Raw genomic sequence first — 13,993 nt, 5'->3', positions numbered from 1 at the left:
GAGGTGGCCAAATCCTAATAAAAAAACCTTAATCCTCACCCCAACCATACACACATACAGAGTCAGGTTTTATTAGACATGACTAGTGTTATTAACATTGTATCTAACAGTATATAAAGGTCAGGTACAGGACCATAGGTCAGACAGAGCAAAGTTTGCACAACTGCATTCGTCCTTACCTACTTTGTCTTTGCAGATAGGCTACGGTTTCTGCTTTTGTTTCATTTAGCTCAGGGAATTCCTTAGTAGCAGCACCCTGATCCCTTTGACTCCCTGGAAATTTGCTCCCTCTCTCTGAGGCCTGCCTGGCCCATTGCTGCCTCCTGCAGTCTCTCAGACTGTCTGCACAAAATGCAGGCTCCCGGCTTTGTATTTTGACTCTCACCTACCACATCTAATATGGCTGGACCTCTGTTTTCCTTTGCAGGAGGGAGATCCCGAAGGAAGGAGCATCGCCTCTGCCAAGGGGTCCCATCTGACCCTTGGTTCCAAATCAAGGACAGAACAGACACTGTCCATCTCCAGAAATCATCCATCCAAAATCTTTTTTCATATTTAACAGTAGGTCCAGATTACTTCAGTTTACATTTCCGCTCCCCAATCCTCCCAAGAGACTAGTTTGTCTGGTAAATACATACATAAATACATAAAACATTTTTTACTATCAATAGTAGATATATAATAAGTATATATAAATAAATATATACATAAATCTAAAGGACTGTCACATAGAGCTAAGGGAAAAAGACAAGACTTATTGTTAAAAAGAAAGCCATAATGTATTTTCAAATGACTGAAATTTTCCTTATCTTTATGCAAAAGCTTAAAAGATTCTCAATAATGCTTGGTGAAATTAACCAGGGTTGCAATGGTAAAGACTGACTTTATCAATATCTGTCCCTCACTAGGCCCATTATATCCCCTCTCAGCGCAACATCATTCACTGGTAATAAAGCAAAGTAGGAGGCCAAGACTTCAAAGAATCACTGCAAGCCTCCATGGAATAGGAGATTTTGATTTTTATATGTCTAAAACAGTTTCTGCAGAATTTATAAACACAAGCATGACCAAAGAATGTAATATTCGCATACACAACGCACTTCCAAAAGGGACGCTTTACTCAGCAACGATTTCAGATTTCTGATCTACAATGAATAAAATAATTTTTCTAACAGTTTTCATCAGCTGAAGACTCAGTCTTAGTTTTTGGCAAGCCTTCTTAACATTAAATACTTCAAAATTTTAGTATCTCTTTCTCTAGTGAAAGATGGATTGATACTAAAGGATTCCGAAGAAGTGAAGATGAAAGGTAAAGAAGAAATGAAATAAAGTGAAAACAAGAGAGACTGGGCTTAATTATTTTTTCCAAACTTCTATTGGTATCCTACAGCTAGTCCGACAGTGTAGTGGATTGTTGTCAACCTTCTGGATACATTCTGCAGTTTTATAAGTTGCTGGACCAGAAAGGACAAAAAGAAAGTTTGTATTATAGCCCCCATTCTTTTAATCCAGATACTGATTTATTGCAACTCAGCATCACAGCAGTAATGCTCTGTGCTGTTATATAAAGCCTTACTGTTAGAACAAAATCTGCAATTACATTAGCCAAGCTAAGGATGACCAGGTGGAAGGCCTTTTTAATTCTTGTGCTTCCATTTATACACTGAGCACCAGCTGAACTCAAGAAATCTCCTTCCAGACCACTGAAGTAATATTCCACAAATGACCAAAATTTATTAACATACATATGAAAAGGAAGCTCACCTCAAGTATAATTTCATATAAATCAATAGCAAACAAGATACAAGAGATCAGTTTCATTGATCTAATCCCCCTTTTCACCATATACAATGAAACTACTTTTAATTTTAAACTTTACAGGCTACTGCTACTTAAGGTCTTTATTTCATTCAGCTTTGAATACTGTGTAATTGCATTTCATGATCGATTGTGGCTTGTTTTCTTCTTGCTATGTGTAGTCTCCTTATTGCCTTTTTGGATCTGAAGCAAGGTTTCCTAATAAACAAAAATAACAACTTTAGAAGTTTGAGACCATGATTTATAACGATGTGCATAGTTTGCATGCAGTACAGGATAAACCCATTTGACACAGAATAATGTATTTTTCATTTCTAAAGTGCACTATGATAATTGATTAAATCTCTGTTTAGTAAGTACAAATAGACTCCTACATTATAAATTCACACGGAAAAACCTAGAATAGAAGGTTAGTCAGAAAAAACAAACAATCATTCATATTTCCTTTAATCCCAAAAGCCAATCTTCACTCTGAGGAGAAAAAAGGATGATAGAGTCATACAAAAAAGGTACAGATGTTAAAGAAACTTTCATTTGGCTCTGTTGCTACTACTTGTCAGAAGTACAACTATAGAATTTAGGATGTTCTGTCATTGAAATTTAGTATTCCTTAACTCACAACAATGGCAAAAATAATACTGTTCACCTCCTTTCAGACAGAAGAACCACAGAAAACTTCCCCTGCTCACTATGTCAGCTTTTCTGACACATTATTCTTTAAAATACACATATATCATCATTACTCAAGTGAAATACATAAATGATCCACCTTTATCCACATCTCCCTGTATTTAGAGAAAATATTCCTAAACATTCAGCAGATGAATTTGTAGACTAATTTTTAATACATTAAAATAAGGAAAGCAAAAAGTGTGATCATTCCTAATTAGCTATTAAGAATCATATTCCAGACAGCATTTACTGAACTCCTAAAACAAGTTGAAAATTTCCATTTTGTCTCCCCATTACTGAAAAAAAATCTACGCCTACAAAATAAAAACAGCCATAATGGGTCAGACCAAAAAAATCTGTCTAGCCCATTATCCTGCTCCCAACATGGCCATTAGGAGATGCATAAGGAAAGATTATAAGAGGCATGGCAAGAGCTGAGCAACCCCTCCTTCCCATCTTCTGGCAATTAGTGGTTTAGAACTTCCTAAGCCAGAAGTTGTGTCTGAGCAGGATGTTTTTACAATTCATGAAACAAAAGTAGCCATTAATCCCTTTTTGAACTCAGTTAAACTTTTGGCCTTTAAAACATCTAGTGGCAGTGTCTCACATTGTTTGATTATTTTTTATATGAAAAAAGTATTTCTTATTGTTTGTTTTAAACTTGCTGCCTGGAGATATTAACACAAGCTCTTTCGTTCTTGTATGCTAAGAGATACTGAAATGACAGTTCCACATTCACTCTCTTCATCTAATTCATTATTTTATTTGCTCTACTCTACCTTCTCTGGGTTATCTCATTTCTAAAGTAGAGGAACTCAGTCTATCTAATCTGTCACCATACAGAAGTGATTCCACTCCTCTGATCATCCACTTACTCTCCCCACCTTTTCAAAAAGCCTTTTCCAATTTTCTTATGTCCTAAGATGTGATGGCAAGAACAGCACACAATATCCAAGATTCAGGTGAATTATGGTTTTATACATTTGAATTACATTTTCTGCACTGTCCCTATTTTCCAAGAATTCCCAAAATTAAATTTCTCTTTTACTTGAGTGTTTTCCAGAGAGCTGTTTCATTTTTACCTTCCAGAAAATCTACTTATTTTGATTTCAGAATCTTCTCCAGGAGTGATAATACATAATTTATAGTTCGCTATTCTATATGTGTGATGAAAAAGATTGTTCTTCAGTTCCCTTCCCCTCCTCACATGCACTACTTTATGTTCATTAACGTATAATTTCTTCTGGCATTTTACATTTCAGTGACTCAGTATTGTGAGACTTTTTGTGTTTACACATTATTTTAAATTAACCTGAACAGTTTTGCATCAGCAGGAAGTGTTGTTATCCTGCTATTATAACTATTTTTCAGGTCGTTAAATACATTGAGGAAGATTGGTTCAAGCATAAGGGACCTTACCAGTGTGATTTTCCCCAGTTCTGTTTAATTGAGCAACAGTAGCTGGGTAACTGGCAGAGATCCTGATGTATATAGATAGTTCCCCACCAGTTAGAATTTCTGAATTTAGTATGTCATGGCATATTGACAAAAAAGCAATTTATCTAGACTCTACACTATAAAAGCAGCATTTCATGTAAAAATAGCAGTAAAAATAATTCAGTGCAAAATAAAAATTCAAAAGAAAGTCTCCAGCATTTCTTCAAAGTCATTCTATTTTAATTGAGGTTGTAAAATATTTGATGAAGTTTTCAAGAGCACTCAACTGAACTTGGGTAACTAGCAATTTGAATACTCTGAATTCTAGTGTGCTTTCAAAAAAAACCCAGAGTCTTTTAAAAATTGTGTTATTTTGACAAAATCATTTAATGTCACTGGCTGAGACCAACTTAGAGCAACAGCATGTTGAAAGTATATTGCTTCAAAAGATGCTCGGCCCTTGTTTCATACAGAAATTTCTGCACTATATAAAACATTTCAGGGAAATTTCATCCTGGAGAAAGACTCACATAAAAAAAAAAAAATCACATTTTAAATTTCTAAAATGAGGCATATCATATTCAGAGTTCTGTTACCAGCATTTCTCTTCTTTTTTGCTATTTTCTATCATTTAGTAAGTAGTTTGTTAACTGATCAATCACAAGATCTTCAGGATAGACAAGATAGATTGACATCAAAAGAATTGCTCTGTCTCATGTTGGTGCTACATGAATACAAAAGTGAAGAATTAATAACTAGATCATTTGTTTAAAACTTCCAGCTTGGAGCTCTCTACTACAATTTTACTGGCAGCACATACACTTCTTTTTTAAATTGCAAATGTTATAATGAAAAAGAGTTATACCTCCATTTTAGCACTGAGTTTCACTAAGTGCAAAAGTTTCGTGTTTTATAACATTGTGTTGAAGTCTGAGCTGATCAATTCATGTGAATAATTCCAGTGGTCATATTTATAAAGTGTAAAGACTTCTGCTCCGTCAAATTATGTTTTCAAGGCTTCTTAGCCTTCTTATCCATTTTCACCTATTATGACAGATTTATTACCAGTCCCAATGACAGGATTTAGTACAGCTTCCAGATAAGCCTATGGTGAAAGTCAATGCCAAGTCCTGCAACCATGCTCAAATTTATTGTTCTAATTAGCAGTAGGTAATTAATTGGCAACAAACAACTTCTTGAATGGATTTAGTCCCCTCTTTGAATATAAATCATCTCTAATTTTTTTCTAATTCATCTTTTCAAAATTATTCATAGGTACCCAATATACCCAAGGCCAGTTTCTACATGAATACAATGGACAGCAGAACTCAACTCTCAGTGGAAGGATTTAGTGAAGAGCCATAGAGATGGCTATTTATCCTCAAGTTGCTTTACACAATATTAATTGCATAGAAGAGACTTGTAGATCCATGATATTGTATTTGCACTGATTTTAGCAAAATTTTATAGAGCTAGCTTAGAAGATACAGAATAGCTTTAAGGTGGCTGAGAATCAGATTCCTGATTTTTAAGTGAACACACTTGCTTTGCAGATCATTCCTAAGGTAACAGAGGTCTATGAATATCTGGTATTTGTAACTGATTTGGCAAGCTAAAAGATTAGCCAGATGATTTGTACTGTGTTCTTTTATCCCCTTGATTTTATGTTCTTCTTTTCCAGTAGAACATCAGCATTCCAGCTTCACTAGGACAAAAAGATGAGTTTAGTATGCATTATTTAAACCTTTAGAAAACACTGATAAAAGCAAGTTCATTCCTTGTTTTCAAAAAAAAGTTAACAGGCTATATTAAAATGATATTTTAATTTGCCTCAATGATTACTCAATCATTACAGTTACTAAAGTCTAACAATTTCCCCAAATGAAGTCAGTAACAGATAATGCAAAGTACAGCCCTGTAGTTTCTCAAAACTTTTCTCAAACATTTCTCAAAACAAAACAGCTTAAGGAAAGATGCACCGTAGTCAGCCAGATATCCTGAAGCGTATCATGGAAGGCAGAACTCTTAGCCAGCATCAATCACCCTTCTAGTTTTAACATTTCCATTTAATTTAGGAGTAGGTTTAAACCTACTACAAAGAATTTAGGAGTAGGTTTAAACAAACTACAAAGAAATGCAGCAGAAGTAATAGAGGCATTACCACTAGTTTCAGGAAGCAGCATGCCAATGGGCAGAATAAATAAATATTGGTAACAAAACCAGAGTTACTCAAAGATCACAAGTAAAATAAAAAACAATAGCGGTAATAAGTTAACTGTTTTCTTGACTAGGGACACCTCAATATTGCTACTTTTCTGGTAGCTGATATCTGTGAGTCTCTTCACCTGACCTGAAACCAACAATGGTGCCTCCTTGCCGTTTACAGAAACTTCAGTACCACCAAATTCAGTTTGGCATCTGCACTCTAGGATGATGGAGTTACTCAAACCACCAGCCTCCTCAAACTCAGTGCTACTACAGAGAAAATATGTTAAAACCACTAACACCTTGTGCCTTGTTAAGCATCCATCCAACTTCTGCAGGGAGATCAAATGAAGATCAGCCTGTGAAACTTAGAACTAAACATTTGTGGTCAGGCTACTGCATTTTGTGAAATTTTTTGCATTCACCAGTATAGAAATGTCTATAAGGAAAGTAAAAACACTATAAACACTTGTAATATATAAGGTATGATGTGTAAATTAACTATAGCTTCATCACACCTATTTAAAAGGCCACATAAATCATTTCGTGTTAAGTGCTGCACCAATGTTCTTCTCAGATCTTTATGTTTTTCTGAGAAATCCTCACTGTAAGTTGTCCCTCTAAAAATGTCTGGAAATATTATACCATCCCAGAATTACTGGCATACTACAGAACATAAGGAAGACACAATATAAAAATCACAGACCAATTCAGCTTGCTGATTAGCTTATGTAAAATCTAGGATAAACTTGTCATATATCAATTTTCTTTACATGGTTAGAGTTTAAGTAAGGCCAGGTCCTTTCCAGCCTCTGTCAACTGAAGGAATAGTCAGAAGGCAAAAGGACTAGTTGAAACTGGTTTTGTGGATTTTTAGTTTGTGCCTGGTACGTTAAATTACTAAAACAGTAGCTGTCTCAACAAGCACATAAGCCACTGAGTTCACAGAAGGTAAAGACAGCAGTAAAAGAGAACATAATTTCCTGACAGAAAGGAGGAAAATGCTGAATAAATTGCTATCAGCAAGTTAATGACAGTAAAAGGCTAACTGGCCTGCTTACAGGCAAAGCTGAAAAAACAGTATGCTAATATTGTTACAGCAATCACCAACTAAAATATGTCTGTTGAATTTATATTTGTATAGTATTATTAATTCATACTCGCAATGAATACTATTGCATTTGTAGTGTCATTATAAACTAGTAAACTGACTAAAATTTCCAAAACCAATTAGCTTGCTGAACACTGTGATATTGGCATATTCAGACTTAGTAAACTCTTACGGACTCAAATCAGACTTGATGGACTTTGATCCAACTTGAGGAATCCACCAGACTTATAAGCAGGCAATTTTAGCCACTCTACAATTCGGACAATATGGTAGATGGGGAAAAAAAATGCTCTCCTACTGGCTCTGCTGCTTGAGAGTCCATTCATGGTGAAGTGGGGGTGGGGGATGGCCAATATAAATCCACTGCTCCTAGATCCCTTCACGCAAATGCGTTGGTTACTGACATGCTTATATTTTTTTAATCTCCATTTTAACAACTGGTAAAACTAGAAATGAAGGTGAACTTATCAAATTCTGCAAGTGGAACTCTGTGATGGAGCACTTTTTTCTTTTTCTTTTTAATATTGGCCTTTTTTATTCTGTCTATGTGTAAGAGAGTCTGTTACTCATTGAAGGTCAGAAATAAGCCATTTGCAACAGGACACTGATCATCATCTAAACTCTGCTTTCCTCTGCAAGTTCATTTCAGCAGTAGTATGCACTCCATCAACTACACTGGCCTGGATGTTCTCTGGGCTGAGATTTCTCACTTAGCCAAACCTGCTAAACCATTATGGCAGTTTTGTGCTCTGCACAAAAAAAAAAGAAAATAGGATAAGACCATCCAAAGAGACGGTAAGACCATTCTCTCTTGGATCAGCTCCTGTTCATTTTTAATGATATTTGCAGAATATCAGTGTGAGATAGACAGAAGAGTTATACATGAAGTAAAAAATAAAATAATCCACTGACCAAGCTTTGTGAAGGATATTGGTTCTTTTGTTCAGCATGTTACTTGATCATTTGTTCTGCAGTGAATAAGCAGATTCCCTTCATTCCTCAGGCAAATTACTCTTTGATGAGCTGGATGAAGTAGCCATTCCCTCCATCTGAGGGTAGGTCCTGAAATAAGAAACTATCCTCCAATGCACAGACAAAAGCAGTGCTGAAGAGGCAAGATCCCACCACTCTTGTTCTCTTTGCAAATGATAGCCTGAGTCTTGCAAAAAGATGAAACAGCTATAGCTTTTCTGAAAAATGAGATACCAGAGCTGAGGGGTCTTAGCTTTGTGCACAATGACAGAATCCATAACTTTGGACTGCATTTAGCCCAGTGTAAGCAGAACAGCATAGCCTGATGGAACATCACAAGGCAGATCTACTCAGAACATTTTTACAGCGTCTTTCAGGACTTTAAGTCCAACTTGGTGACTGAAGTATGTTGATAATCTTGAAGGGATGTTGTCATCAGCATACATTTAAATTGCTAATTACTGAGTACACACAAAGTTCTCACTCCCATAAATAGCTGGGCATGTTTCCTGCATTGTGTGACAGAAAAGTCAACAAGGCCATCAGCAGGAGAGAATGTGCTCAAGATATTAACCAGAGAGCTCATCCCAGTTCACTGCTTCCTGATGCTCAGGCTACACTTGTAATTGCAGAGGACAATATTCCTCATAGCCTTATAAGAACAATATGCCGTAAGAGAGAAGTCCTTGTAAACACCTAGCAGGGAGGGAGAAATAGAAATGAAAGAGAGAAGGAGAAAAACAACACTGGAAATAATATGGGGCCATAGACCATGGAAATGCTCAGACACAATCACAAGCAAGGACTAATTTGGAGACTAACATGAGAGTCCATGAAAATAGTGCCAGTGCCTCATTGAACGTTTTTTTCTCTTCCTCCAAATCTGCCTTAATTTGTAGTTTAATAACAAACAGTACGGCTCTCTGTGCCTTTTTCAAAGGAGTTATGACATGCATTATGAGCACCACCATTAGCCTTTCACCTTTTACTATTTACTCATTTAAGGTCCTAACCCTACTGATTAAGTAAAGCCTGGATTACTTAATGAAGGAAGCAACAACCATTTTACGGGGAGTTATGAGATCAGTATCACTCAGGAGACTACAGAAATTTGGGGACCCTCGGTCACACCTATTACACAGCAGCTCTAGCTAAAACTGTCAAAAAAGGAGTAAGAAAAGGATAGCCTGGTGTTGGCTTTTCTCGGATTCACATTAACCCTTCAACAGACAAGTTAAAAAGATGAAAACTAGCAACACAGTGTCACAAATATCAGAACAAGTTGGTAAAAGTACCTTAAGTAGCCTCATTCAAATAAGAAAGTAGTTTCTAATCGAACAAATTTGATATTTAAGCACATGCTTATATACTTCTGTAGAAGGCAGAGGACAGAAAATGAAATCTTACGTCATCAAATCCACTCTTCTGATACCAGAAGCAACCAGATCAGATAATTTCTTCATAAATGGCTTAAAAATCAACCCTAAAATTAATTTATTGTGAGCTCAAAAATGTTCTAAGTGGCTATTCTAGAATTGCACTGCTCCGATGGCTAGAAATTTCTTATTTCTGATCTAAATTTCTTAAGAGCCTGTTCATTGCCATTTCATTTCATCTTTCCTTTTAAATAAGAATTTATCTTCCAGTGTGTTTCTAGAAAGCAAACACAGGCTCTCAGCTACTGTTTTGCAAGACTTAACAAGCAAAACACTTTAGGTTCCTTTTATGAAACTACGTTGCTTTCCAATCCCCCTGCCCTAAACAGCCTGGTAGATCTGTAGCCGCTGCAAAATTCATTTTTTACTGAAAGACTTGATATCATGCTTGATAGCAAACAAAGTCTCACAGTAACTTGCACAGTGACATTAGTACACCCTTAACTCCACCAGAAATGCGTCACTTCATACAGTCTAGGACTGATCTTGCTGCCTTCATCACTACATCTTACTGGCAAATGCAGTCACAGTCATCTCATTATCAACTAGTATACATAAGTCCTTCTCCTAATTTTTTTTCCATCGAATGAGCTACAAATTGTTGCAGACCTTCCTGTTCTCAGCCCCTAAATGCATAACCTTGAGGTTTCAGTTACTCATCCTTTTTCTTCAATACTTGAAGTCTACTTCTAATTCTCTGCTTTCAAAAATAACCTTTGCCATTACCCTTTCCCATTTTACCCTTTGTCTAATAGCTACTGCTTTCTGTATTTACTAGTAAATTACCATGTGTATAATCTCCACTGACTTTCCTTTGTTAAAAGATAAAATAGGGAAAAAAGTTACCTTATCAGAGAAAGATAGTAGGTTATTCAGTACAATGCATCTTTGGCAGGTTCACATTTTGGCATCCTATTTCCCATTTAATCCCAAACCTAGCTACTCTTTACTAGAATTTTTCCTGAATCTGTCCTCTCTTCCTTTTCCTTTCCAGTTATCTCTTATTCCACCCCCTTTCACTGCTTAGATATAAGCATTATGTTTTGCTACTTTCTACTTGGAGTTGCTACAAAATTTTGCTAGCAAGTTCGGCAGCCTAAATAGAATAATTTTCCTGCCTTTTGTAGATTGAGTTGTGTTTTGCTTCTCCTCAGATATGCTTCTTTCTCTTTCCATGCATGTGACAGTCAAAACTAGATGGTTAATGTTCCTGTCTGCACTGAAAATTAAGTCTTTGTTCAGTCAGGGAACTATGACTGCGTTTAATATCTACTCCTTACTAATTACATAAAGTAAGCATTTCTTACCTTCTCTTTTAATCTGCATGATTATTGAATTCAGGTCGTATTCATACATATCAAATTGCTTTCCTGAACAAAAGTCTCATTGGAAAAAGTATAACTGACAATATATACTAGACTAGAGTCCTAGATAGTCAAATCACCTCTTAAAAGGCTATTTAATAAGCACAGACCTGCTGTGTTAGTCTCCCCACCTGGACCCTTCCTTATGCTCCAAATTAGGGTACAATAACACCAGTTACTCTGTGAATGTATGTGTACATGCACACATATGCGTATGACATTTCCCTTCTCTGCACACTACATCCCTCCTGAACAACAGATTATGTCTAAGGCTCTGATCTAATTGGAAAAGACCCTGTTTCACTCCTGCCTTTTCAATGTACTTCAAAATTCTGATTTCTCTTCCCTTTCCCTCCCTTCTGCTGATACTACTATTTTATTCTTTCTGCTTACGTATCCACTGCTCAGTTGCCAGAGAGAGACCCCTGAGCCAAGCAGAAGCAGGAGATATTTGCACTCCATTTGCTGTACACAGCCAGACTTGTATTTTCTGAATTACTTAAAGCTTGTGTGGCCCTCCAGCCACAATAAATTTACTGAGAGCAGCAGAGTGATATAGTGGACAGACTCCTTGAGTAGAAATTCAAAAAGCTGGGCTCCGCTCTTTGCTGTCCTACTAATATTCTGACAAGTTTTGTCACCTTGTGCCATCCTTCTCTCCTGCTAGACTCTGTCTCTCTCCTTTGCTTAGTGTATGAAGTGACACTTTCTTGCGTTTGCACTGAGCATTGTGCACAGCATCCTGATCTTGATTGGAACTTCCAGATGCTACCGTAACACATGTAGTGGAGAAAGGCAAAAATCTAAGTTTTTCAAAGCAATCCGGAAAGGAGTTCTGAAGGCTAAATAACAAAAGGAGAAAGGAAATGAGTGGTTATTTTTACTACCATAAAGTTGCTTTTGAATGAGGGACAACAGCTGAAGTGTGAAGAATGCCTGAGCTAGAACAGTCTCATTAAAATATAAAATCCAAAGCAATTGGATTCCAAGACCTGAAAAAGACAAGAGTTCAGGAGGGTTCTTCAAAATGCTGAATGAGGTGAGGAAACAAGCACAGCCTGGCTTCCTGGTGAAAGTAAAGATGAGTGGGTTAGGAGTCCCGCAGACTACTCCTTCCTTGGAAATAATTCATTAGCGAGGACTTTTCACCTTACTGCTGTTCACAGCAACTCTGGTAATCTCAGATGTAAAAGAGGAGCAAGGGAGAGAGGAAATCTTGCTGACAAGAGCTGCACTGCACAGGTGTCAATCTCCATCTTCAGAAGGGAGCAGGTGAAAAGAATTACATACCACGGAGGATAGAACCAGGTGGCTTTTACAGGGACTGAGAGAATATTACAAATGATGACAAGATGAGAAGACAGAAGAAAGATCTCTTCGTTTTCCCCCTTCTTAGTGAGTGGGATGAAACAGCATATCTATTTATTCCTCTTCATTTAGTGAGAGCAGGGTTTGGGTCACTGTCAGTGAATCTCTGGCACAAATGAGTTATCCATGATTCATAAGGGTATGCAGGCTCCACATTCTGCAGTGCATTAAAAACAGAACAAAGATGTTTTCCAGAAAAAAAAAAAATCATAATTCTGGTACCACTGCACAAAAATAAGTCAATTATCCCTCTTAATTATTTATTTAGCATTAATAAACTCTTACTGGCCATGAAAGGAACCTGGGAAACAGCTAACAGGAGCGAAAAAGTGTAGTGAACACCATTGTTTTGCAATAATACATCCCAGGTTCAACAAATTAGGCCTCTGGCATCAAATATAAATAAATGGGTATTTTATGTGAGTACAATATTTTGCATTAAAAAACAATTAAAGGATAAGTGGAACTAGGTTTTTGTCCTGCTACAATGCTTTATGATACCTCCCAGTAGAGCAAGAAAATTGGATGTGAAAATGTATCAGAAATGGAAGCAAGGAAATATTCCATAATATTGTCTGTTATAGTCACCAGCCTTAGCTAAAGAAATTTGCTTCATATAAATTACTGTGGGATAACAGAACTTCCTCACAAATGGGAAATACATGTCTGATACACAAAAATAAGTGGCTTATTCATTTAATATTCTCTTTTACTTTCCCTTTGTCAGTCTCTATTATGAGAGTAAAGTCTTCAGAGGAAGGAAAAAAGCTCTCTGTGTATTTGTCAAGTGTCTGATTAACAATCCTTTCCTGCTGCCATCATATAACCAGAAAATAAGATAACTGACTTCACTGTATAGAGAAGCAAATGCAAGTAGATCCAGTTTTCTATGTGATTTCTATGTTCTACCATTTTCCGGAGTGCAAAAATAAGTCAATATTGCTTTATTAAAGGATTTTCATCACTTGATAAAATTTTCAAAGTACATGCTCAATAGTTTCTCGAAGTCTATCAGTTCTCAAGCAGCATGTACTTTTCTATAACTGCCATTGATACAAAAAAATCACGCAGGAATCTTAGCGCTAACTTGGCACAGACTGCAAGCAAAAGGCTGTGCAATTCGGATTCCACCTCTCACCTGATCCCTGTTTCTGGAAGGACTCAAACAATGCCTTCAAATCCAGATCCTAAATCTGAAAACATTTGAAACAGGATCAAAGCTGTGCATTTTGGGCCATCTCTAACTTGAAGGGAGATGGAGTTTCTCTCTGCAGTGTCCCTCTCCCACAAAAGTTTTGTTTAAATGAATTCATTATTAGACTGGAGATTATCCATAAAAAGCAAAGCAACTGAAACCTCCTCCTGAAATCAGGAGACAAGAACTAATTACCCAATTCCCATTTTGGGAAAGATACAACATTTCTCTTCAGTATATTCCAGAAATGAATAATTTAAATAGGTGTGTTCTTCAAAAGGCACTGACAGGTACCTCTGTTCTCTGTTACCAATAAAATAGGCATTAAAAACGCCACACACACAACAAACCAAACAAGGAAGTGCCCCTGCTTTCCTGCTTCTCACTAGTGCTATGCACGAAAGCTGAAGACAAC

At 36.6% G+C, this 13,993-nt stretch overlaps 1 protein-coding gene across 1 annotated transcript in view; it reads right to left on the bottom strand.

The window, feature by feature from the left end:
* The window catches only part of INSC (INSC spindle orientation adaptor protein), a 105,506-nt gene that overhangs the window by 70,643 nt on the left and 20,870 nt on the right, over positions 1-13,993 (bottom strand). The gene's annotated exons all lie outside the window — the stretch shown is intronic.

Source organism: Mycteria americana, chromosome 5 (assembly GCF_035582795.1).
Source record: "Mycteria americana isolate JAX WOST 10 ecotype Jacksonville Zoo and Gardens chromosome 5, USCA_MyAme_1.0, whole genome shotgun sequence".
Classification (NCBI taxonomy): domain Eukaryota; kingdom Metazoa; phylum Chordata; class Aves; order Ciconiiformes; family Ciconiidae; genus Mycteria; species Mycteria americana.
Note: the sequence above shows the minus strand (reverse complement) of the source record. Positions and strands in the feature narration are given on the sequence as shown.